We start from the raw sequence: 24,765 nt of genomic DNA, 5'->3' as shown, positions 1-24,765 counted from the left end.
TAGAATTTCAGATATTTCAGGCTAGAATTCCAGAAGGAAATAATAGTGCTTCTTCTTACAGAGTAGTCTTCATCTGGGAGTCATCCTTACAGATGAATAGGGGTTATGAGAAAAAGATGAGAACTCTGAACAGGCAATACCAGAGCAGTTCTCAAACTTTTTGCTCTCAGGATCCCTTTAGTCCTAAAAATTACTAAGGACCCTTAAAGAGCTTTTATTTATATGGATGACGTCTATAGATATATATTGCATTTGAAATTAAAACGGAAAAATGTTTAAAATATATAATGATTTATTGAAATGTCACAATACTCAACTGTCTGGGTTAATAGAGGATTACTGGATTCTGCTTAACATATTCTACTAGTTCTCAGAGCAACGTCATCTTCAACCATACTACAGTCTCTAGAAAATCCCACTGTATATTCACGAGGAAATGAGTAAAAAAGGCAAATAATATCTTAATATGAAAATAGTTTTGACCTTAAAGACTCCCTAAAAGGGTCTCAATAACTCACAGACTATACTGCGAGAATGTCTGAAGTAAAGAAAGAACTCAGCATGGACAAACTGTACTTGGGCAACACCTACAGTTGATGAGAAAGAGGAAGAGGACAAATTAGTCAGAAGAGACATGTGGACAGCTGGGAAAGTGAAGCAAATGACAAACTAATATTTTCCGTAAATTCTCCCAAAGGAGTAACAGCCTATAGAGAGAGATTGTTTAAATCATTAAAATTGGATTCTAGTAGATGAATAGGCAAAAGACATAGGTAGATAATTTGTTTTTTAATGGCTTTAAAAATTCAGGTAAATTAAAATTAAAACAATAATATGCTATCTTCCCTTAGCTAATCAGCTTTTCTTTGGTGTTATCTCAGAGATTCTTCAGATATGATAACAAATATCCTGTTATACAGGCTTTCAAGAGTATGATAAATGGGAAGTATAGAGAAGCACCCTGGAGGATCAAGCACAAGGGTCTACCAGGCCTGACGAAGACAACACCAGGAGCTGGTTTTTTGAAAAGATCAACAAAGCCGATAGACCACTAGCAAGACTAATAAAGAAAAAAAGAGAGAAGAATCAAATAGATGCAATAAAAAATGATAAAGGGGATATTACCACCGACCCCACAGAAATACAAACTACCATCAGAGAATACTACAAACACCTCTATGCAAATAAACTAGAAAACCTAGAAGAAATAGATAAATTCCTGGACACATACACTCTCCCAAGACTAAACCAGAAGAAGTTGAATCCCTGAATAGACCAATAACAGGCTCTGAAATTGAGGCAATTATTAATAACCTACCAACCAAAAAAGGTCCAGGACCAGACAGATTCACAGCCAAACTCTACCAGAGGTATAAGGAGGAGCTGGTACCATTCCTTCTGAAACTATTCCAATCAATAGAAAAAGATAGAATCCTCCCTAACTCATTTTATGAAGTCAGCAACATCCTGATACCAAAGCCTGGCAGAGACACAACAAAAAAAGAGAATTTTAGACCAATATCCCTGATGAACATCGATGCAAAAATCCTCCATAAAATACTGGCAAACTGAATCCAGCAGCACAGCAAAAAGCTTATCTACCATAATCAAGTGGGCTTCATCCCTGGGATGCAAGGCTGGTTCAACATATGCAAATCAATAAACGTAATCCAGCATACAAACAGAACCAAAGACAAAAACCACATTATTATCTCAATAGATGCAGAAAAGGCCTTTGACAAAATTCAACAGACCTTCATGCTAAAAACTCGCAATAAATTCGGTATTGATGGAACGTATCTCAAAATAATAAGAGCTATTTATGACAAACCCACAGCCAAAATCATACTGAATGAGCAACAACTGGAAGCATTCCCCGTGAAAACTGGTACAAGACAGGGATGCCCTCTCTCATCACTCCTATTCAACATAGTGTTGGAAGTTCTGGCCAGGGCAATCAGGCAATAGAAAGAAATAAAGGGTATTCAATTAGGAAAAGAGGAAGTCAAATTGTCCCTGTTTGCAGATGACATGATTATACAGGCATTCTTATATACCAATAACAGACAAACAGAGAGCCAAATCATGAGGGAACTCCCATTCACAACTGCTTCAAAGAGAATAAAATACCTAGGAATCCAACTTACAAGGGATGTCAAGGACCTCTTCAAGGAGAACTGCAAACCACTGCTCAACGAAATAAAAGAGGACACAAACAAATGGAAGAACATACCATGCTCATGGATAGGAAGAATCAATATCGTGAAAATGGCCATACTGCCCAAGGTAATTTATAGATTCAATGCCATCCCCATTAAGCTACCAATGACTTTCTTCACAGAATTGGAAAAAACTGCTTTAAAGTTCATATGGAACCAAAAAAGAGCCTGCATTGCCAAGACAATCCTAAGTCAAAAGAACAAAGCTGGAGGCATCACGCTACCTGACTTCAAACTATACTACAAGGCTACAGTAACCAAAACAGCATGGTACTGGTACCAAAACAGAGATCTAGACCAATGGAACAGAACAGAGCCCTCAGAAATAATACCACACATCTACAACCATCTGATCTTTGACAAACCTGACAAAAACAAGCAATGGGGAAAAGATTCCCTATCTAATAAATGGTGCTGGGAAAACTGGCTAGCCATAAGTAGAAAGCTGAAAGTCCCTTCCTTACACCTTATACAAAAATTAATTCAAGATGGATTAGAGACTTAAATGTTAGACCTAAAACCATAAAAACCCTAGAAGAAAACCTAGGTATTACCATTCAGGACACAGGCATGGGCAAGGACTTCATGTCTAAAACACCAAAAGCAATGGCAACAAAAGCCAAAATTGACAAATGGGATCTAATTAAACTAAAGAGCTTCTGCAAAGCAAAAGAAACTACCATCAGAGTGAATAGGCAACCTACAGAATGGGAGAAAATGTTTACAATCTACTCATCTGACAAAGGGCTAATATCCAAAACCTACAAAGAACTCAAACAAATCTACAAGAAAAAAACAAACAACCCCAACAAAAAGTGGGCAAAGGATATGAACAGACACTTCTCAAAAGAAGACATTTACGCAGTCAACAGACACATGAAAAAATGCTCATCATCACTGGCCATCAGAGAAATGCAAATCAAAACCACAATGAGATACCATCTCACACCAGTTAGAATGGCGATCACTAAAAAGTCAGGAAACAACAGGTGCTGGAGAGGATGTGGAGAAATAGGAACACTTTTACACTGTTGGTGGGACTGCAAACTAGTTCAACCATTGTGGAAGACAGTGTGGCGATTCCTCAAGGATCTAGAACTAGAAATACCATTTGACCCAGCCATCCCATTACTGGGTATATACCCAAAGGATTATAAATCATGCTGCTATAAAGACACATACACACGGATGTTTAATGCAGCAATATTCACAATAGCAAAGACCTGGAACCAATCCAAATGTCCATCAGTGACAGACTGGATTAAGAAAATGTGGCACATATACACCATGGAATACTATGCAGCCATAAAAAAGGATGAGTTTGTGTCCTTTGTAGGAACATGGATGCAGCTGGAAACCATCATTCTCAGCAAACTATTGCAAGAACAGAAAATCAAACACCACATGTTTGCACTCAAAGGTGGGAACTGAACAATGAGAACACTTGGACACAGGAAGGGGAACATCACACACAGGGGCCTGTTGTGGGGTGGGGGGCTGAGGGAGGGATAGCATTAGGAGATATACCTAATATAAATGACGAGTTAATGGGTGCAGCACACCAACATGGCACATGTATACATATGTAACAAACCTGCATGTTGTACACATGTACCCTAGAACGTAAAGTATAATAATAAGAAGAAGAAATGTAAAGATCACTTTCACTTTGGAATATACACATCAAACTCCTAAAAAAAAAACTTTAACAAACTAAATATAGCATCACCTTGAAAGATTTGCCTGCTATATATAAGAAGGAATTATTCCAAGAACGCAAGACCGGTATCACATGGGAAACTACCAACATAAGTTATCAGATTAACAGATAAAAATTTAAAATCCATAATTATCTCAACAGATGTCAAGAATTGATTTTTAAATTTACAGTCATTCTGTATTTAAAAGTTTACAATGTTCCATGTAGAGGATTTCTTTCTTGACATGATGTAGAATATCCAAATTAAAAAACCAAGAAGCAAAATACTATTCCCCTTAATACAGGAAGGCAATGATACCTCTTGTTGCCAATTATATTTAACACGGTACAAGAAAAGTTTTAAAAGGACAAAAATGAGGAATGCATATAGAAAAGGAAGATATATGGTATTCCAGTTTGGATTACATGAATGCATACCTATACAACTCCAAAAATACTAACTAAAAATAGCCAAAAGTAATATATGAACTCAGAAATTAGAAGGTAAATCTACAAAAAACTGCATTCCTACATATAACCATAGAACTAGAAAATATGATAATAAAAGAATTCATATATGATAGAGACATAATAGAGACATAAACCTGAAACACAATATTACTTTAAAATTTATAAAAAGCCAAATAGGAATGAAAAAAGGAAGATGTAAATCAACAGAGATGTATTATGCTCTTGATTGGAAAGTCTAAATATAGCAAGAATGAAATAGACTCTAATTTGAATTATGTTACATCTATATATTAATCTAAAGTCCCCATGGCATCCTTTATATAACTTGACAGACTGGTAGTGATATTCATCTAGAAGAATAAGTAGACACAGATACTAGCATATGTATTTCCTTACATGTAAATATGGCAAATTTATCTGTAGATTTTGTTCTTCTACAAAGAAGCAATCATCAAAACCTTATGGCACAGGGTTAAGAATAGAAAGTTTAGCAATGGATCCAAACTATTTGAACTTAATAGTTGATAAATCAGAAGCAACACAAATATAAGGAAAGAATCACTTTTTAGTAAATAGTTGAGGAACCGCTCGGTATCAAAATGGAGAATATAGAATTACAACATGTACCACAGTGCAAAGGTTCCAGACGGGTTTTTTAAAAGTTGATTTTTAAAAAAACATAGAATAGTATATTTGTCCCAGATGTGAACAGACAAAATTAGTTCTGATCTAGAAAGATATAAAATTGATTAATTCATATATACTAAAATAAAGAAATAACTTCTTGCATCAGGGAATGTATGCAATAAAATGAAGTGAAAGGAACAGAAAAAGGACATATCTGCATCATCATTGATAAAGGCTAAAGAAAAGGTGGATGCAAATATCCAAGTAAAAATCAAAGGATGACTTCCAGTTTCTAGCTCAGTATATAAGGAGCTTGGAAGTCATCATTCCCATCCCCACAATACAAACTGGAAATCAACAACTCTTCTCAACAACTCTTCTCTGGGCTCCATCAGAGAACTGAGATCACAGGGCAAACTGCTGCCCCCAAAATTAGAGAAAAACCACAGGTCCAGGCAGGAAGCTCAGAGAACACTAAGGAGGATGAATACAAAAAAAATCTATACCTAGGCATATCATATCCAAACTGCAGAAAATCAAAGGGAAAAAATCTTGAAAGTTGCCGGGGTAAAACAAATACCTTACCTTTTACCTATGGAGGAGCAAGGACACAATTACAGCAGACATCTTCAGAAATCTTCTCTTCAAGGATACGGAGAAAGATATAACATGCTACTACCAGTCAAAACAAATGTGGAGTAGGTATATTAATTTCATACAGAGCAGACTTCACAGCAAGGAAAATTATCAGCGATAAAGAGGGGTACTGCATAATGATAAAGGGGTCAATACTCTAAAAACACATAATAATCTCTAATAAATATGCACCTAATAACAGTGTCAACATATGAGGCAAAAACTGATAGGGATACAAGGAGAAATAGATGAATGTACTATTATAGTTGGAGACTTCACCACCCCTCTATTAGTAATTGACAGATACAGCAGACAGAAGATCAGTGAAGACATAGTTAAACTGAACAGCACCATCAATCAACCAGATCAAGTTGATGTCTATAAAACACTTCATTTAACAACAGCAGAATACATATTCTTCTCAAGCTCACACAGAACATTCACTAAGACAGAAAACATTTGGGCTATAAAACATACTTTAACAAATTTAAAAGAACAGAAATCATGCAAAGTATGCTCTCAGAGGACAATGGAATTAGACTAGAAATCAGTAAGACAAATCTGGAAAAGTCAAATAGTTGGAGATTAAACACACTTCTAAATATCACATGGGTTAAATAAGTCTAAAGAAAAATTTAAAAACATTTTGAACTAAATGAAAATGAAGAAACCACTTATCAAAATTTGTGGGATGCAGTGAAACCAGTGCTTAGAGGGATATTTATGGTATTGAATGCATATATTAATAAAGAAGATCTATAATCAGTAATCTAAGCCTCCACCTTAGGTAACTAAAAAAATTAAAAGAATTGAATCCAAAGTAAGCAGAAGAGAAGAAGTAATAAAACTTAGAGCAGAGAGCAGAATTTAATGAAACTGAAAACAGGACATCAATAGAGAAAGTCAACAAAACCAAAAGCTGGTTCTTTGAAAAGATCAATAAAATTGATAAACCTCTAGCCAGGTTAACTAAGCAGGAAAGAGAAAAGGCACAAATTACTTTTTGTATTTTGGTATTAAAAAATAATACCCTGATCTCTTTGCTATACATTGTATGTATTAAAATGTCACTGTGTATCCCACAAATATGTATAATGATATGCCAATTTAAAAATAATTAAGGAAAAAAAAATAGAAACCATCACTATCGATCACATGGATATTAAAAATATAATAAAGGAATATTAACAATTTGATGCCTACAAATTTGATAATTCAGATGAAATGGATCAATTCTCCTTGAAATACACAATCTACCAAAACTCATGCAAGGAGAAACAGATAATGTGAAAAGGCGTGTATCTATTAAAGAAACTAAACTACCAAAAAATAAACTTCCAAGACAGAAAGCCCTAGACCCAGATGGATCCACTAGTGTATTCTACCAAACATTTAAAGAAGAAATTGTACCAGTTCTCTACAATCTCTTTCAGAAGACAGAAGCAAAGGGAACACTTCTTAATTCATTACCCTAATACCAAAACTGAATGGAAAGATTGCAAGAAAGCTAAACTACAGACCAATATCTCCCATGAACATAGATGCAAAATCCTGAACATATTAGCAAATTGAGCACAACAATATGTAAAAAGAATTATATGTACATCATGACCAAGTGGGATTTATCCCAGTTATGGAAGGCTAGTTCAACATTCAAAAATAAATTAGCGTAATCTAGCATATTAACAGACTTAAGAAAAAAAATCACATGATCACATAAATCGACACAGAAAATATATTTGACAATACCCAACACCCACTCATGACAAAAACTCTAATTAAACTAGGAATAGAGGGGAACCTCTTCAACTTGATAAAGAACATCTACAAAAACCTACAGCTAACATTTAATTGTACAAGACTCAAGGCTTTTCCAGCAACATTAGGAAAAAAAAGCAAGGATATCCCTTCTCACCAACTCATTTCAACATCATACTGAAAGACCTAGCTAATGCAAAAAGACAAGGTAGGGAAGTAAAAGATATACAGAGTGGGAAGAAAGAAATAAAACTTTTTGTTCGTTGATGACATGATCGTCTATGTAGAAAATCCAAAGAGTCAACAAAAAACTCCTGAAACAAATGAGTAACTATAGCAAGGTTGCAGAATATAAGGTTAATATACAAAAATCAACTGCTTTCTCATACACTAGCAATGACAAACTGGAATTTGAAAAATCAGAACACAATGCTATTTACATTAGTCCTAAAAATTAATTAAGTATAAAACTAACCAAAATACGTACAAGACCTACATGAGGAAAACTACAAAACTCAGATGAAGCAAATCTAAATAAATAGATATTCCATGAACATGGGTAGGAAGACTCAATATTGTCAAGAAGTTTTTCCCAACTTGATCTACAGGTTCAGTGCAGTTCCAATCAAAATTGCAGTAAGTTATTTTGTGGGTATCAACAAACTGATACTAAAGTTTATCCGGAAAGACAAATGACCCAGAATAGCCAACACAATTTTGAAAGAGAAGAACAAAGCTGGAAGACTGACACTATCCAACTTCAAGGCTTACTATAAAGCTACAATAATCAAGACAGGATGATAATGGCATAAGAATATAGATCAATAGAACAGAACAAATACAGAAATGTGGCCACAAAAATATAGTCAATGGATCTTTGGTAAATGAGCAAAGGCAATATAATGACACAAATATATTCTTTTCAATAAATGGTACTGAAACAACTGGACATGCACATGCAAAAACAACGAATCTAGAGGTAGGTCTTCAACTTTCACAAAAATTAACTCAAAATAGATCACAGACATAAATGTAAAACACAGAACTATAAAACTCCTAGAAAATGAAAATAACGCAGGCTAAAATCTAAGTGATCTTAGGTTTGGTGGTGACTTTTTAGATACAACACCAAAAGCATGATCCATGAAAGAAAAAATTGATAGACTGGACTTCATTATAATTAAAAACTTCTGCTCTGCAAAAGCCACTGTTAGTTGAATGAAAAAGCAAATCACACATGGGAAAAATATTCGCAAAAGACATATCTGAGAAAGAGATTGTATCTAAAATAAGTAAGAAACTCTTTAAGCTCAAGAATAAGAAAACATACCTATTAGAATGCCGAAAATCCAAAACACTAACAAACCCAAATGCTGATGAGGATATGGAATAACAGGAACTCTCATTCACTGCTGATGGAAATGTAAAATGGTACAGCCACTTTGGAGGACAGTTTAGTGGTTTCTTACAAAACTAAACATAGTCTTACCATATGATCCAGCAACACTTCCTGGTATTTTACTCAAGTGAGTGGAGAACTTATGTCCATACAAGATCCTACACACAAACGTTTGTAGCAGCTTTATTCATAATTGCCAAAATGTAGAAGCAACCAAGCTGACCTTCAGTGGGCAAAAGGATAAATAAACTTTGGTGTCTCCAGACAATGGAATACTATGCAGTAATAAAAAGAAATAAGCTGGTTACTATATGGGATAAATGGGAAAAAAAATGAAAGAAATGAGCTATCAAGTCATGAAAAGATATGAGGAGCCTTAAATGCATAGTGCTAAGTAAAATAAGCCATTCTGAAAAGGCTGCATAATGTATGATTCTAACTATATGACATTCTGGAAAAGGCAACACTATGGAGACAGTAAAATGATCAGCGTTTGCCAGGGGTTTAGGGTGGGGGAGAAGGGATAAATAGGCAGAACTCAGAGGAGTTTTAGGGCAGTGAAACTATTCTGTATGATACTATAATGGTCATGCATGTCATTATATACTTGTCAAAACCCATAGAGTATATAACACAAAGAGGAAACTCTAATGTAAACTATGGACTTTATTTAATAATAATGTCTCAACATTGGCCCATCAATTTTAGCAAGTGTACAACACTCAGGCAAGATGTTAATAGTGGAAACTGGGGTGTCTCGAGAATATATGACAACTCTATACTTCCCATTAAGTCTTTATGTAAACCTAAAACTGCTCAAAAAAAGTCTATTAATTTTTAAAATATGAAAAGAAACTAAAAGAGCAGTTTACACATAAGGAAATTTTGATGCAAAAATCATCCTGCGTAACGCAGAAATCTCCCTAGTAATGACAGAATAGACATTTTAAGTCATTTAAACCAATAGTTCTCAAACTTTAGTGTGCATCAGAATCACCTGGAGGGCTTGTTAAAACACAGATTGCTGGGCCCCACCCCTGACTTTCTGATTACCTAGGTCTGAGGTGAGGCATGAGAGTTTATTTCTAACAAGTTCCTGGAGGATGCTGATGTTGTTAGTCTTGGGCATCAAGAGAGATGTAAAGTCTGATAAAATAAGACTAAGGCTGAGCAGTAACCAAAATGAGATTTTAGAATATACGAAAGATAAGGAGCATGTATTAAATAACCTGAATCTTTACTGCAGATTAGATTGGGAGAATCTGGGAGAGAAGAAGGACCAAGGATCAGAATCTGTAAGTCCCAACTGTTTAAGAACTTGAGAAGGACTGAAACGGAGTGTCTGTCTCTTTCTGGCTCTGTTACCACTATTTATAATATTGCTACGCTGACCTGACCATCACAAATTTGCAATGGGCAATGGGCAAAAATGATAAGAAGGGTAGGAATGAATAGATCAGCTTAGCTAAGTAAACAGTAACAATTGAAGAACACTGACGAGGTCACAGTAGAAAGCCCTCAGGCTCAGGCGCTAAGGATGGGAGGAGGGGAGTGAATCAGATCATGGGCACCTGTACTCCCTAGGTGATACAGACAGAGAGACTGACAGAGAGAGGGACAGACTGAAACAGAGACATATATAGTCCATCTCTATTTGACTAAAGTAAGATAAATATAAAGATATAAGCTGTTCTCATTTCCATATTGTGTGGCGTGCATACAAGATCAGCAATAAGAAGGGCCCCTTGCTCTTCATCGGCTCTAATTCAAGAAGAGTCTGTAGCAGACATCTAAAGGCAGCTCATAGTTCTGCTCAGGATGCCCTGGAAGATAAAGGGCAGCTTACAAACTCAAACTCCTATACATTCTGTAAGTGCAAAGCTTCATGAACGTGTGCATCTCCCTGTCCTCAGAGGGGACAGAGTGGGGGGAATAGGAAGACTCTCTCTTTGGCTCCCATCATTTGTGCCCACCTGTCTGAAGTTCATTCTTCTAAAGCTGCCCATCAGAGAGTACATCCAGTGATTCTGACTCTTGTTTTTCGCTGCATCCTTAACACTAAAAAGAGTACTTGTCACACTCTAGAAACTCAACACATACTCAGGAAGGCAAGAAAAGAGACATATATGCACTCAGTCCATATATATACATATAGGTAGGCAAGGCTCCATCTCATTGAATCCTTGACTTAATACTTGAAACAGCACTCACATCTAGGTTGGAAGGAAGTGAGCGAGCAAATCAGAAGGCTCTGGTTCCTGCCCACCACTCTGTGTGTGGACAGCAGGTGGGGAACACAGAGAAAGCTCACTCTCACTCTGGATACCTGCACACATGGACATTATTTAATAAGGCCATTTATGCTAACACACAGACAAGCCCACCAGAGCACCTGAAATCCCTAACTGTTCTGTTCTGTGCTTCCCCAACACACACCCATCACTCAAAAACTATGACGGGGAGGGTGGGAGGGATGATGTCTAGGCTCTCTGTCCTTCTTGGTACAGTTGAGCTCCCCCTCTCTGAATCCTTGCCCAGGTGCATTGCATTGAGACAGCACTAGCACCCAGATAGCAAGGATTAGAGAGGGAGAACAGGGCAGAAGGCTTGGGCACCTGCTGTGCTCGAAGCAGAGAAGGTTCTCTGTTGCACAGGTCTGTGTGAGAACAGGAATGTCTTGCATTGTGTATATGTTGGGAGAGGGTGTCAATAAGAAGTCCCATTTTGTGGCCCACACAAACTCAGCACATGCAGGAATATTAGGTAACAAAAAGTCAATTCTACACATATTCTTTGAGGCAAGAACCAAGTCCATCTTGTGTGGTACCATATGCCCATTGCCCTGGCAGCACAGTGTTAGCATGTACTAAGTACTCAATACTTGTGAAAGGGAGGTAGAGGGGAAGGAGAGGAGGAGGTGTGACTCACAGGCACTTTGTCTATGGGCAGAAAAGGGCCCCTCTGAGAGTCCTGGGATAGGTGTTGCACTGAGACAGCATGCACATTTAGGCGGCAATGATACAAGGGGAAGCAGAGCAGCAGGCTCAGGATGTGCACACCACATGCATCTGCACAGGTACCCATGTCTGTGTGAGGGAATAAAGAGAAGCCTGATTTCTGGCACCCTGAGCCCATGTATCCACAGGGAGCTGGATGACATGAGAATGTTTATTCTCCGTGAGCCTGCTAAATAGTAAGGTTGGCATCTCTGTCAGGTTAGTTTACTGTGGCATTCTCTAACAGCAGGAACTCAGCAAATTTGTTAAAGGAATGAATAAATGAATGGACCAAAAACATGCACACACAAATGACTGACTGAAAGAATGAGCAAAGGAAAGAGAAGGGATGGACAGGCTCTGTCCTACACATAGGCAAGGCTCACGAGCTGGTATCCTTGCACAAGCCCATGGCACTGCTAAGACAGCACTTGTGCCTAGGCTGCAAGACTAGGAGAGGGCAAGCAAAAGTCAAAGTCCAGGTACCTTCACACCAGGCATGCATCTGAGTGTGTATGGCAAGGAAGTTCACATTCTTGCAGGCAAGTTTAGATAATAAGAAGGCTCCTTCCATTCAGCTTTGTAGAGAAATGTTTCTACACTTACACATGTATGTGCACATGCATGCACAGTGCGAGCATATATATTCATAAGAGAATGAGACGGCTCAATTCCTGACACACCTGTGTCTCTGTTGTCTAGGCCTGGGGAAGTTTAGGCACCTAACATCTCCACTAGTTAGGAAGTCCCGGAGAGAGACACTGTCTATTATTTAGCAGGGTACTCCCAGCACAGCTCATGGCACATCAGAAGTGCTCAATAAACACAGGCTGCTTGAATTGTTCAGCAGAAGATTCACGATGACAAGGCTCACCCTCCTGTAATCCATGCACACAGGAGGTGTTTTGAGAATTTACAACTCCGATATGCAATGGGTATGGGAGAAGGAGCAGTTCATTCTTCTGCACATGGGAGGGGGCTGGGGGGAGGGGGGGGAAGAGAGATGAGAGAGAGAGAGAGAGAGATTAGAAGCAGTGCCAGTGCTATTCCCTAATAAAGTACTTATTGTGGGTTCACTTAGCCTCATGTGCTCACCGAATGTGTGGTTATGGAGGAGATGGAGAGAGTAATGAAATGATGGCTTCCCTGCCACAGTCTGCATGGAGAACGTACATGAGCAATGCAGGAGCTCATTCTCTTCCACCCTTCACCTGACGAGCTTATCATTGTCCCTAGCTAGCACTTACACTAAATCAGTGATTCTCAAACTTAAGTGAGAATCAGAATCAGCTGGGAGCCTTGGTAAAGTACAGATTTCCATGGTTTATCATGAGCCCAAGAATTGGCATTCTGAACAAGTTCCTAGGCGATACAGATGCTGCTGGTCCAGGGACCACACTGAGAACCACTGCTCTACACATAACTTAAAGAAATGAAAGAATGGGATATAGGGGTGTGACATAAAGACTCTACACTTTTAAACATGGATGAGATTCCCTCTCTGAATTTTTGTACAAGGCAATGGACTGGAATAGCATTTGTACCCAACTACCAAGAATGAGAGGGACAATAGAATAGAAGGCTGAATAGAAGGTTCAAACATCTTCAAATCTGTTGTGTTTGTGTGTGTGTACAAAAGAAACAGCACTCTCTGGCTCATAGGTGATTTTCCTATGACCATACAAAGGTGAATTGTCTTTTCTTCATATGCATGTGTGAGATGAGTGACAAGTAGGACCACCTTCCTTCAAGCTCTGGGGCGTAAGGAGCAAGTAGAAAGCCTACTGCCTTGCACACCAGACATGAGTGAGAAGAAGCTGCTAATGACACTCATTATCCTATGCACACCATGGCTGCAGCTCTGTGTACGGGGGGGATACACCTTTTGTGGTTCTCTAGCTGAGCACTGTTTGGGGGTTGGGGAGGGGATGATGGGAAGACTCACTCTCTGCCACATACGTACACATGAACAATGTGGGCAACAGAAGTTCCTTCTCTTAAACATACTCACTAGGCATGTGAGTATGGGTTCTGTGTCTTTCTTGACCACCCTGTCTCTCCATGTCTGGTGCATGACAGGAGCTCCACCTCTGCTTGTTAAAGGCATGAATGAATGAAGGATGGGGATTATAAACAGGTGTTCTTCGCTCTATGCAGAAAAGGCTCAGCCTTGGAATGCTTGCCTGGGTGCACCCCATTGACACAGCACTTGCATCCAGGTACCAGGATTCAAGAGGGGGAGGCAGGACTGAAGGCCCAAGCAGCCACACAGAGTGTGTGTGTGCAGGTGTGCATGTGTGTGCATGTGCTCACATGGGTTTACAGGGAAGGCTCACCGCATATAGTGTGCTCATCTGTGACTGTACAGAAAAGTAATGAAAAGGATCTCTCCCATACAGAGCAGCAAGAAGGAAAGTAGCAGTAAGACTTCCCTCATTTAATCCCTATCTATAAGGGAGTTAAGAAAGCTCACTGGTTTGCATGCTGAGAATGGGAGAGAGGAGAGCACAACAGGCTCCATCTCCTACCCTTTCAGTAGGTGGGGTTCTCTGCATGCAGGGCCATGTCTCTGAGTGTGTCTGGGTGTACAAGGATGGGGGACATTTGAGAATTTCACTCGAGCAGAACCTGCAAATGGTCATGCATGCAGACTGGGTGACAAGGAACATATAGATCTACTTCATTATTTCGAACAGCGGCCTATCCATCCACAACATTCATGTATAGTGTGTTTATGAGTCCCAACCAGAATGTAGGGTAGCCACCTGTCCATTTTGATCCCTGCTATATCCTTGGTGATGAACATAATACCTGCTGTCTAATAAAGACACTTGAATATCTGTGGAAGGAAGAGGAGGGAGAGTTGATGTGCAAAAGCTCTGTCCTTTTAAATATAGACAAGGCTTCTTCCCTTGGAGTTCTTGAAAAGGGACAGTGAGTCAAGGCAGTACTGGCACACAGGCTGAAAGAATGTGAGTGATGCACCAGGTCAGAGGGACCACTCTGTGAGGACGTGTCTCTGTGTACGTAACCATACGGCCCTTTCTCTTGCACACAGCGTATTTATGTGTGATTGTACTGAGGTTTAGTAGATTCTCCAGCACGTATCTGTGTGACTCCACGAAGAGTGATAGTGTGTGTGTGTGTGTGTGTGTGTGTGTGTGTGTGTGTTGGGGGGTGCTCATCAAGTCCCAGTCTGTACCCCACCCACCCTCAGGACATGCAGGTATAATGAATGAGAAGGAGTCCATTCTCCTCCCTGAACTGTACACTCCATGAAGGTAGGGAATCAGATGTGGCTCATTCTCTTGTGGGCCAACTGCCCAGGACAGCACCTGCAATAGGGTAGGCAGGTACTCAACAAATAGTCATAGAAAGGATGGAAGGAGGAGGTAGAAGTGCTCTGTCCTATGCGAAGATGTCACTCCCCCTTGCAGAATCCTTGCCTGGGTGCACTGCATTCAGAAAGCACTCTCACCCAGGTAGCAAGGATTAGACAGGGGGAGCCAGGACAGAAGATTCCAGCACCCATACACCTCACATGTGCATCTAACAAGAAGGCTTGCTCTTCTAGCCTAGTGCATTTGCCTTGAATTGAACTAAAGTAGAGAAAAGTTGCTTTGACAAGTATCAGGCTGGGTGCAGTGGCTCACACCTATAATCCCAACACTGTGGGAGGCTGAGGCTGGTGGATTGCTTGAGCCTAGGAGTTTGAGACCAGTTTGGGCAACATAGTGAGACCCCATCTCTACAAAAAACAAACAAAAATTAGCCAAGCATGGTGGCACAAGCCTGTGGTCCCAGCTACTTGAGAGACTGAGGTGGGAGGATCGCTTGAGCCCAGGTGGTTGAGGCTGCAGTGAGCTGTGATGGTGCCACTGCACTCCAGCCTGAGCAACGGAGGGAGGGAGGGAGGGAGGGAAGGAAGGAAGGAAGGAAGGAAGGAAGGAAGGAAGGAAGGAAGGAAGGAAGGAAGGAAGGAAGGAAGGAAGGAAGGAGGGAGGGAGGGAGGGAGGGAGGGAGGGAGGGAGGGAGGGAGGGAGGGAATGAAGGAAGGAAAGAAGGAAGGGAGGGAGGGAGGGAGGGAGGGAGGGAAAGAAAGAGAGAAAGAAAAAGAAAGAGACAGAAAGAGAAAGAAAGAGAAAAGAAAGGAAAGGAAAGAAAGGAAGGAAAGGAAAGGAAGGAAGGAAGGGAAGGAAGGAAGGAGTATCAATGTGAGAGCAGGAATGTGAAGGCTCACACTTATGTGTGGGTTAAGGTGGGAAGAAGGTAGATAAGAAGTTCCTGACTTCAAACTATACTACAAGGCTACAGTAACCAAAACAGCATGGTACTGGTACCAAAACAGAGATATAGACCAATGGAACAGAACAGAGCCCTCAGAAATAATACCACACATCTACAGCCATCTGATCTTTGACAAACCTGACAAAAACAAGAAATGGGGAAAGGACTCCCTATTTAATAAATGGTGCTGGGAAAATTGGCTAGCCATAAGTAGAAAGCTGAAACTGGATCCTTTCCTTACTCCTTATATGAAAATTAATCCAAAATGGATTAGAGACTTAAATGTTAGACCTAAAACCATAAAAACCCTAGAAGAAAACCTAGGTAATACCATTCAGGACATAGGCATGGGCAAGGACTTCATGTCTAAAACACCAAAAGCAATGGCAACAAAAGCCAAAATTGACAAATGAGATCTCATTAAACTAAAGAGCTTCTGCAAAGCAAAAGAAACTACCATCAGAGTGAACAGGTAACCTACAGAATGGGAGAACATTTTTGCAATCTACTCATCTGACAAAGGGCTAATATCCAGAACCTACAAAGAACTCAAACAAATTTACAAGAAAAAAACAACCCCATCAAAAAGTGGGCAAAGGATATGAACAGACATTTCTCAAATGAAGACATTCATATAGCCAACAGACACATGAAAAAATGCTCATCATCACTGGCCATCAGAGAAATGCAAATCAAAACCACAATGAGATACCATCTCACACCAGTTAGAATGGCGATCATTAAAAAGTCAGGAAACAACAGGTGCTGGAGAAGATGTGGAGAAATAGGAACACTTTTACACTGTTGGTGGGACTGCAAACTAGTTCAACCTTTGTGGAAGACAGTGTGGCGATTCCTCAAGGATCTAGAACTAGAAATACCATTTGACCCAGCCATCCCATTACCGGGTATATACCTAAAGGTTTATAAATCATGCTGCTATAAATACACATGAACACATATGTTTATTGCGGCACTATTCACAATAGCAAAGACTTGGAATCAACCCAAATGTCCATCAGTGACAGACTGGATTAAGAAAACGTGGCACATATATACCATGGAATACTATGCAGCCATAAAAAAGGATGAGTTCGTGTCCTTTGTAGGGACATGGATGCAGCTGGAAACCATCATTCTCAGCAAACTATTGCAAGAACAGAAAACCAAACACCTCATGTTCTCACTCAGAGGTGGGAATTGAACAATGAGATCACTTGGACACAGGAAGGGGAACATCACACACTGGGTCCTATTGTGGGGTGGGGGGAGGGGGGAGGGATAGCATTGGGAGATATACCTAATGTAAATGACGAGTTAATGGGTGCAGCACACCAACATGACACACGTATACATGTGTAACAAACCTGCACATTGTGCACATGTACCCTAGAACTTAAAGTATAAAAAAATAATAATAAAGAAGAAGTTCCCTATGTGGTCCACTCACCCTCAGTACATGCAGGGGCAATGAGTGGTGACAAAGTCCATTCTCCTCTCAGGCTATAATATCCAGGAAGGCAGGGGCCAAGTCTGCCTTGTTCATTTCTGTGTCCAATGCCCAACACGGTGCCCAATACATATTATTTGTGGAAGGAAAGAATGAATGAGGGTCAGAGAGCAGGCATGCAAGTAGCAAGCAGCTGAGAGGTGGCATACAGATCTTCTGTTCTCCACGCAGAGGAGGCTCACCCTCTCAGAATCCTTGCCTGGGTGCACTGCATTCAGAAAGCACTCTCACCCAGGGACAAAGGATTAGAGAGGAAGAGCAGAGCAGAAGGCTCAGGCACCTGCACCCTGCATGTATATCTCCATGTATATTTGACTTTCACGGCCCCATCCCTGCAAAGTATCTCTGTGTGCATTTGCTAAGACAGATGCCTCTCCCCAGGGATAGTATATGTATTCATCCCCATGCACAAGGTCACATGGACATGCCCTCTCAGACAAAACCTCAGACTAGAATAAAAGATGTGAGTGGCATCTTTTTCAGCTCACACTTGAGGGTCTGCATGTGCTGGATGTATTTGGAGCCTAGCAAGGAGGTTGGGACAAACCGTGTATGTGGGCACACATGTACATGCACATGTTGGAAGATGGTACAGAAAATTGGGATACTTTATTCCCTTCTGTTCCTCTGGTAAACTATAAGCTCACTGAGAGCAAAGACTGGCTGTGCAAGTCTCATCACCCAATGTGTGTTTCCCCATTACAGTATCTGACACATAGTAAGCTTGGAGTAAACAGAAAGCTCATGCTCTCAAAGAGGTGTAAGCTTGTCCAGGGCAATGATGAAATTCAGTCTCCCACAGGTGCCCTCTACAGAGCCCAGGGACCTTAGCTGTCTTATTTACCATTGTATCTCCACCACCCACTGCAGGATCTGGCACCGCACAGGAAACACAAACATGTGAAAGAAGGTGACAGGTTGTTGGTCCTTCTACATGCAGACAAGGCTCAGCCTCTTTGAATCCTTGAATAGGTGTGTTGCACTGAAATAGCACTCACACCTAGGTTCCAAGGATTCGAGAGGGGGAGCAGACAAGAAGGCTCTGGTACCTGCCCTTTGTGTGTTTGTATGTGTGCATGTGTAGCTATAACCAAGTCTCACTCTCATATATACAGAGTGTCATTTACTAGGGACTTTACAGAAAGGCAGAGAATCTTTTCTCCTGCAGAGTTCCATGTGAGATCAGAGAAGATTCATGCTTTTGTGTATGTCTGTGGGTGACAGTGGTAATGAGAAGTCCACTCTGTGGCCCACCCATTCTCAGGGCATGTAGGTGTAATGGTTGATGAGGAATTTCATTCTTCTTCCTCAACTGTAGCTCCATGAGGGTAGGGGCCAGGCATGTCTTGTTAGCAACTGTATGCTCATTACCCAACTTAGTATCATATACAGAAAAGGTGGTCAATAAATACTTGTGGAATGGATGATAGGGGGATAGAAAGACGCTCTGTCCTACATGAAGATGAAGCTCTCGCTCTCAGAATCCTTGCCCAGGTGCATTGCATTCAGATAGCACTCTCACCCAGGTAGCAAGGATTAGAGAGGGGGAGCAGAGCACAAAGCCCTGCGAGGGTTCAGCAAGAGGGCTCATTCTTCTTCATACAAGGTACTTACTTGTGATGATACAGAAGTAAAGAGAACAGTTCTTGAGCTTTGCATTAAAGATGTCTAGTTGAACACATATTTTGTCTGTTCTCTCAGATAACAACAACAAAAATATATAAACCTACAAAGACATAGAGACTGGGAGGAGAGAGGAGTGTGAAAGGGAGGAAAGAGAATGAATATAACACAAAAGCTCATGATCCCGCAAATGCTTTGTGGGGCTATGCAACAAGAAGGCAGCACAGTTTAGCACAGTTGTTCTCTAACATGCACCAGAATCACCTGAAGACCTGGGTAATATACAGGGTGCAGAGGTTTCTGACTTGGTGGGTCTGGGGTGAGACCCAAGAATTTGCATTTCTAACAAGTTCTCAGGTGATGCTGATGCTACTGGTCCAGGGACTACACTGGGTGAATCACTAATATAGTGGAAAAACCATGCACTTTGGTATCTACGAACCTTGGTTCAAACGCACACTCTACCACATATTAGCTTAGAGAATCGACCTGATTTTCCCAAGATCAAGTTAAACACTTTTGAAGAATGAGGACAATTTAAAGCCTACCTCTTAAATGGTGTCAAGAAAATGAAATAAAGTATAGTACCTGGCACACAGCCATCAATATTTTTACCTCTTACTCTCCATTTTTATGTATGTATGTGTTTGAAAGAATGTGCATTTTTAAGGGGGATGGTGAAACCCCTGCATGCAAGAGACATGTGGGAGAGAAGAGGTCTGAATATCTGTGAGTGTGAGTGCCTGCACAAGCGGGACACACAGATTCATCCTCTTAAATTCCTCATGTGTGAGTTGATGAGGTTCTCCTTCAATCTCCCTAGGTCAACAAAGTTCACACCCCTTCACATAAGGGATATGAAGGAAAACATCAGAAGTTTCACTCTGTGTGTGTGTGTGTGTGTGTGTGTGTGCGCGCGAGAGAGAGAGAGAGAGAGAGAGAGAAAATGAGTAAAGATGGGAAGATGGGGGCATCTGGCCCTGTGAGTATAAATCAAAAAGGCTCCTGTCTCTCCTGTCCCTGTATGCTCACATGTCTGCATATGCTGGGCATCCAGCCACATGTGGGCCTCCCTTGCATGCTAATTCTCCTGTCTGCCTTGCTTGTGCACATGTGCACATACGAATATTTGTGTATCTGTAATTGTGAGAAAGAACATTAACAAGCAAGTGCATCTTCATTCAATAGCTACCTAAGGGAAGAATGCCGAGACAGCTCACTGCCCTTTCTGGGAGGACAAAGAGAGTAGAGTTAGGGTAGGAAGGATCCACCCACAGCTTACCTGATCAGTGGGACTCCGTGTACATGGGTCTACATCCCTAGATGCCTGACCATCCTGGGGGACAAGGTGGGGCGCTTGGGGAGTGGGAACTAAAGTAAATTCATTCTCCAGTATCCCCAGCATGTGTGCACACCTGCACAGTGAGTACAAATGAGCTTTATCCTCCTATATGTGCAGCCAGGCAGTACACTCAGGGGACTGTGGCTGTCCTGTTCTCTTCTGGCTCCCTACAGGAAGTAAATAATATTGGCAGGCAGCAGGAGAGGGAGGTGATGTACAAGGGCTCTGTCCTTCCATCTGCAGCTAAGGCTCACCCCATCCGAATCCTTGCCAAGGTGCATTACATGTGGAGAGCACTAGCACCAGTATCAAGGATTAAAGAGAAGGAGCAAATGAGAAGGCTCAGGTACCTGCACCCCAAGGATAACATGGGAGGAAGGAAAGAAAAAGCTCCCCTTTTCCGGCCCCTTGAACACATGAAGGCAGGCTGAATGGGAATGATGAACTGTGTTCTCTGGCACAAGCTCACCCCACAGTAAACCCAGCATCCCTGATGCTCTTCCCACTATCGGATCCCCAAATCCAAGAGGCATTCAAAAAGCTCTCTGAAAGGAACTAGGAGAGGTGACAGGCACTCTCTGCTCTGTGCGTAACATACTATCTGTGAGTCCTAGCCCAGGTGTACTGCACCGGGACAGCACTTGCATGCAGACGCTACAGATTAAAGAGGCAGTGTCAGCATATGTACCCAACTCATATGGGACAAAGAGGGAAGACAGGGCTCAGTCTTCCACTCCTCTTTCTCTCACACTTCACATGCAATGTATCAATAAACTCAACTGGCTGTAACTTTAAAATATATCCATATTTAACTACTTTTTACTACCTTCAGCACGATCACTCTGATGCAGGCCTCCATCCATCTCTCAATTGAATTATTTCAATGGCCTCCTAATTGATCTCCCAGTTTCTGCAGTTTCTCCTCCTATTTGCCATACAACAGTCAGAACCACACTTGTGAAGCAGAGACACAGAAAACTGTAATCCTGATTTTGAATTGGAAGTATAATGGAATCACGATATATTTATCTAGAAACAAGAAAACACAAAAACAAAACACTGTTCTGTTCTAATCACTGGAGAAGCCTAAATACAATGACCAATCCAGAGGCAAATATGGTCTTTAAATATCATGTCTGACTAAAAGAAACCAGGGCTTCTTGAAGACATGGCAGATTCCAGGCCTGGGGAACGTATCTGCGATGAGCTTTGTACATTTTTTCATCTCTGAAAGCAGAGAAGCTACCAGATAACTATGGAGGCCATGTCAAAGGACTGAAGAACCAATTTGAAGAAGCTCCTACTGGCTAAAGATGGGGCATTGGAGTTTCACTAAAGGAAAGAACTGCAATGGATTAAAAGTTCAAATATATTTAAATCTATGAGTTTATTATAATAGATTTTTAAAAAATCCTCTTTAGAGTAAGCTAGTGAACCAACTCATTATTCTGAGTACTGATAAATAAAGAGAATCAAACATTTATCCTATCTTTCCTATAAAGACTGTAACACTGGGTGATCAAATAGCAGATGAAGGGAAGTTTTTCTTTACAGAAGTATTCCAGCTAATAAATCAAGAGAGAATAATGGGATTAGAATATCATCATTTTGCAACCCCTAATGAAATAATGGCTCTATGAATTGAGCATCTGTGGCAACTAACATCACAGAGAGATGACCATCAGTCATTTTGTGCCTCTTAATGGAAGTAGTTCTGCTCCCCCTTCCTCAAAATTAAGCCTGAATTTGATCAGGCTTCCAGATGCAACTATCAATTTACAGGAAATACAAACAAGGAAAAGGAACATGTAAACTACATCATAGGGATGTGATCACAAAAATCCAGACTATGGAGAACTGTATAGGATGAATGGCCCACTTTCTTCCAACAAATAAATTATAAGGAAAGAAAAAATATAGATGGAAGGGAACGATACAATTCAAAGCGACTTAAGATACGTATCAACCAAATGCAATGCACGGACCTTATCTTGATCCTAATTTATGATATTTCTGAGACAAGTGGAAATGAGAACAGCAGATATGTGATGATATTAAGAAATTGTTGGTATTTTTTTTTCTTTTTGAGACAAAGCCTCGCTCTTGTCGCCCAGGCTGGAGTGCAGTGGCACGATCTCGGCTCACTGCAACCTCCACCTCCAACGTTCAAGTGATTCTCCTGCCTCAGCCTCCCGAGTAGCTGGGATTACAGGCACCTGCCACCAGGCCCGACTAATTTTTATAGTTTTAGTAGAGACGAAGTTTCACCATGTTGGCCAGGCTAGTCTTGAATTCCTAACCTCAGGCGATCTGCCTACCTTAGCCTCCCAAAGTGCTGAAATTACAGGCATGAGTCCCTGGGCCTGGCTGGTAATTATTTTTAAGTGTGATAATGGTATGATTTTTTTAAAAAGAGGCCTTACATTTTAGAGATACATAGTAATTATCAGCTTTCCCCTTTTTCCATTGTATCTTACTACTTCCCAGCCGTATGCTTCCGCCACAGTGGCTCTTTGTTGCTCCTAGAACACAGTAGGCCTTTCCTGGCTACGCTATTTGATATCGAAACTTCTCTACCACCATCTCTGCTGTAACTGCCCCCACCCACTCCTTGTCCCCTTTTCCTGCCTTATTATTCTCCAGAGCACTTATCACCAATTGGCACACTATGTATTTTACTTATTTTGTTCATTACCTGCCTCCCCTCACTAGGGCAAGGATTCTTGTCTTTTGATCACTGGTGTATCCCTGGTGCATAGGGGAGTACCCAACACACAGTAGATGCTCAATAAATATTTGCTGAATGAATGAATGGCTCACCAAATGAATCAGCTGCAAATCCTGGATCTGGGGAGATAACAGAGAAAACTCACACTCTGACTCATATCTACACGAGTATTTAAGAAGACAGATCTTCACACACCCTCTTGTGCAAACAAGTATGCATATGGAAAGGCAGGCATAGTGAGTGGATTCTACTTCCTGAACCAAAAATGTGTGTGCATATTGCATCCCTGCATATGGTTATGATATAGACACAATTTTCCTCACAAACTGGGTTTGTGAGAATTAGCTAGAAGGCTCCCTTTTCATCATGCCCCATGTATAGGAGTCCTGAGAAGGTTCTCTCTCCTCCTCTGGGTGCTGGCAAGACAGAACCAGGTCAAAAGACCCCCCTTCCTTCTAGACTGTGCCTACCCCTGAGTATGAGGGGCTGCACCATGTACAAGGGAAAGCTAAGAGAAGTCTCCCTCTCCTGCAGGATCCGTGTAAGACTGAGATGGGAGAAATGACATGGCTGAGAGTCATTCTCCTACCCACCACCTGGGTGTGTGTTTCTCTTTTGGTGAAGGGGTGCATATGTGTATGTGCACATGCACAAGAGAGCAAGGAAAGCTGAGGCTCACCATCCTGCAAACCCTGCATGTGGGAGGGGTTTTCATAAAGCTCACCCTCCACCATGCAAGGGATGTGAGAGAGGGAGCAGGGAAGGGCTCGCTCTCTTGGCATGACGTATGGGTATGTTCTAGGAAGCAAGGGGCACTGGCCTGGGGGGTGCAAGTGGGCAGCAAGATAGCCACTGGAGGAGTGCTGATGGGTAAACTAGGAGGGGTGGCCATGGAAACATGACAGTCATCCAGATGGGATGGCTGGTAACAATGTACCCCACACACAGAGCACGTAAGAGAAGGTCTACATCCCTTTGGTGTACCTGTCCATGTGCTCATGCCTATGCACTGGAGAGGGAAGAGAAGGCTTGCTCTTCTGCAAGCCTTGGGTGTGGGAGGGTAATTAAGATGCCAACGGTCCTACACTCAAGGCATGGAGGAGAGAAAGCAAGTCGGGAGGTCTGCTCTCCTGTATACTGTGTGCATGTGTGTCCCAGATGCCTTGGACTTCTATGACTATGCCCCAGACATGCTGTAATGAGAAGGTGTGTTTGTGTAAATTTACATATGTACCTTCAGAAATGTTCACTATCTACAACATAGTTGTTTTCCTTCCTTCTTTTCCTTTATTTTTTATTCCTAACACCAGTATAGTATTTACATTTGCTGAGCACTATTCTAAGTGTTTTTCACACATAGCTCATTTATTCTCATAAAATATCCATGAGGTGATTATTATCCCTATTTTACAGAAGAAATAACACCAGACCACACATACAAGAACAGATGGTAAGAAAGCTTAGAATCTG

At 41.0% G+C, this 24,765-nt stretch overlaps 1 protein-coding gene and 8 non-coding genes across 11 annotated transcripts in view; all 9 read right to left on the bottom strand.

Annotated features, from left to right (window-relative positions):
• Positions 1 to 24,765, bottom strand: part of CLCN5 (chloride voltage-gated channel 5) — a 160,525-nt gene that overhangs the window by 59,509 nt on the left and 76,251 nt on the right. The gene's annotated exons all lie outside the window — the stretch shown is intronic.
• Positions 11,320 to 11,399, bottom strand: MIR502 (microRNA mir-502). Its single transcript, NR_032554.1, has one exon. It is a non-coding gene; the product is annotated as a microRNA mir-502 (primary transcript).
• Positions 12,662 to 12,758, bottom strand: MIR660 (microRNA mir-660). The gene has a single exon (NR_032679.1). It is a non-coding gene; the product is annotated as a microRNA mir-660 (primary transcript).
• On the bottom strand, positions 15,240 to 15,300 carry MIR500B (microRNA mir-500b). Its single transcript, NR_128329.2, is given in 1 exon segment — positions 15,240 to 15,300. It is a non-coding gene; the product is annotated as a microRNA mir-500b (primary transcript).
• On the bottom strand, positions 17,779 to 17,862 carry MIR501 (microRNA mir-501). The gene has a single exon (NR_032553.1). It is a non-coding gene; the product is annotated as a microRNA mir-501 (primary transcript).
• MIR362 (microRNA mir-362) lies at positions 18,558 to 18,622 on the bottom strand. Its single transcript, NR_032487.1, has one exon. It is a non-coding gene; the product is annotated as a microRNA mir-362 (primary transcript).
• MIR500A (microRNA mir-500a) lies at positions 19,070 to 19,153 on the bottom strand. The gene has a single exon (NR_032552.1). It is a non-coding gene; the product is annotated as a microRNA mir-500a (primary transcript).
• On the bottom strand, positions 23,968 to 24,053 carry MIR188 (microRNA mir-188). The gene has a single exon (NR_031988.1). It is a non-coding gene; the product is annotated as a microRNA mir-188 (primary transcript).
• MIR532 (microRNA mir-532) lies at positions 24,334 to 24,411 on the bottom strand. Its single transcript, NR_032592.1, has one exon. It is a non-coding gene; the product is annotated as a microRNA mir-532 (primary transcript).

Source organism: Macaca mulatta, chromosome X (assembly GCF_049350105.2).
Source record: "Macaca mulatta isolate MMU2019108-1 chromosome X, T2T-MMU8v2.0, whole genome shotgun sequence".
Lineage (NCBI taxonomy): Eukaryota > Metazoa > Chordata > Mammalia > Primates > Cercopithecidae > Macaca > Macaca mulatta.
The sequence above is the reverse complement of the archived record's forward strand: the minus strand, read 5'-3'. Positions and strand labels throughout refer to the sequence as shown.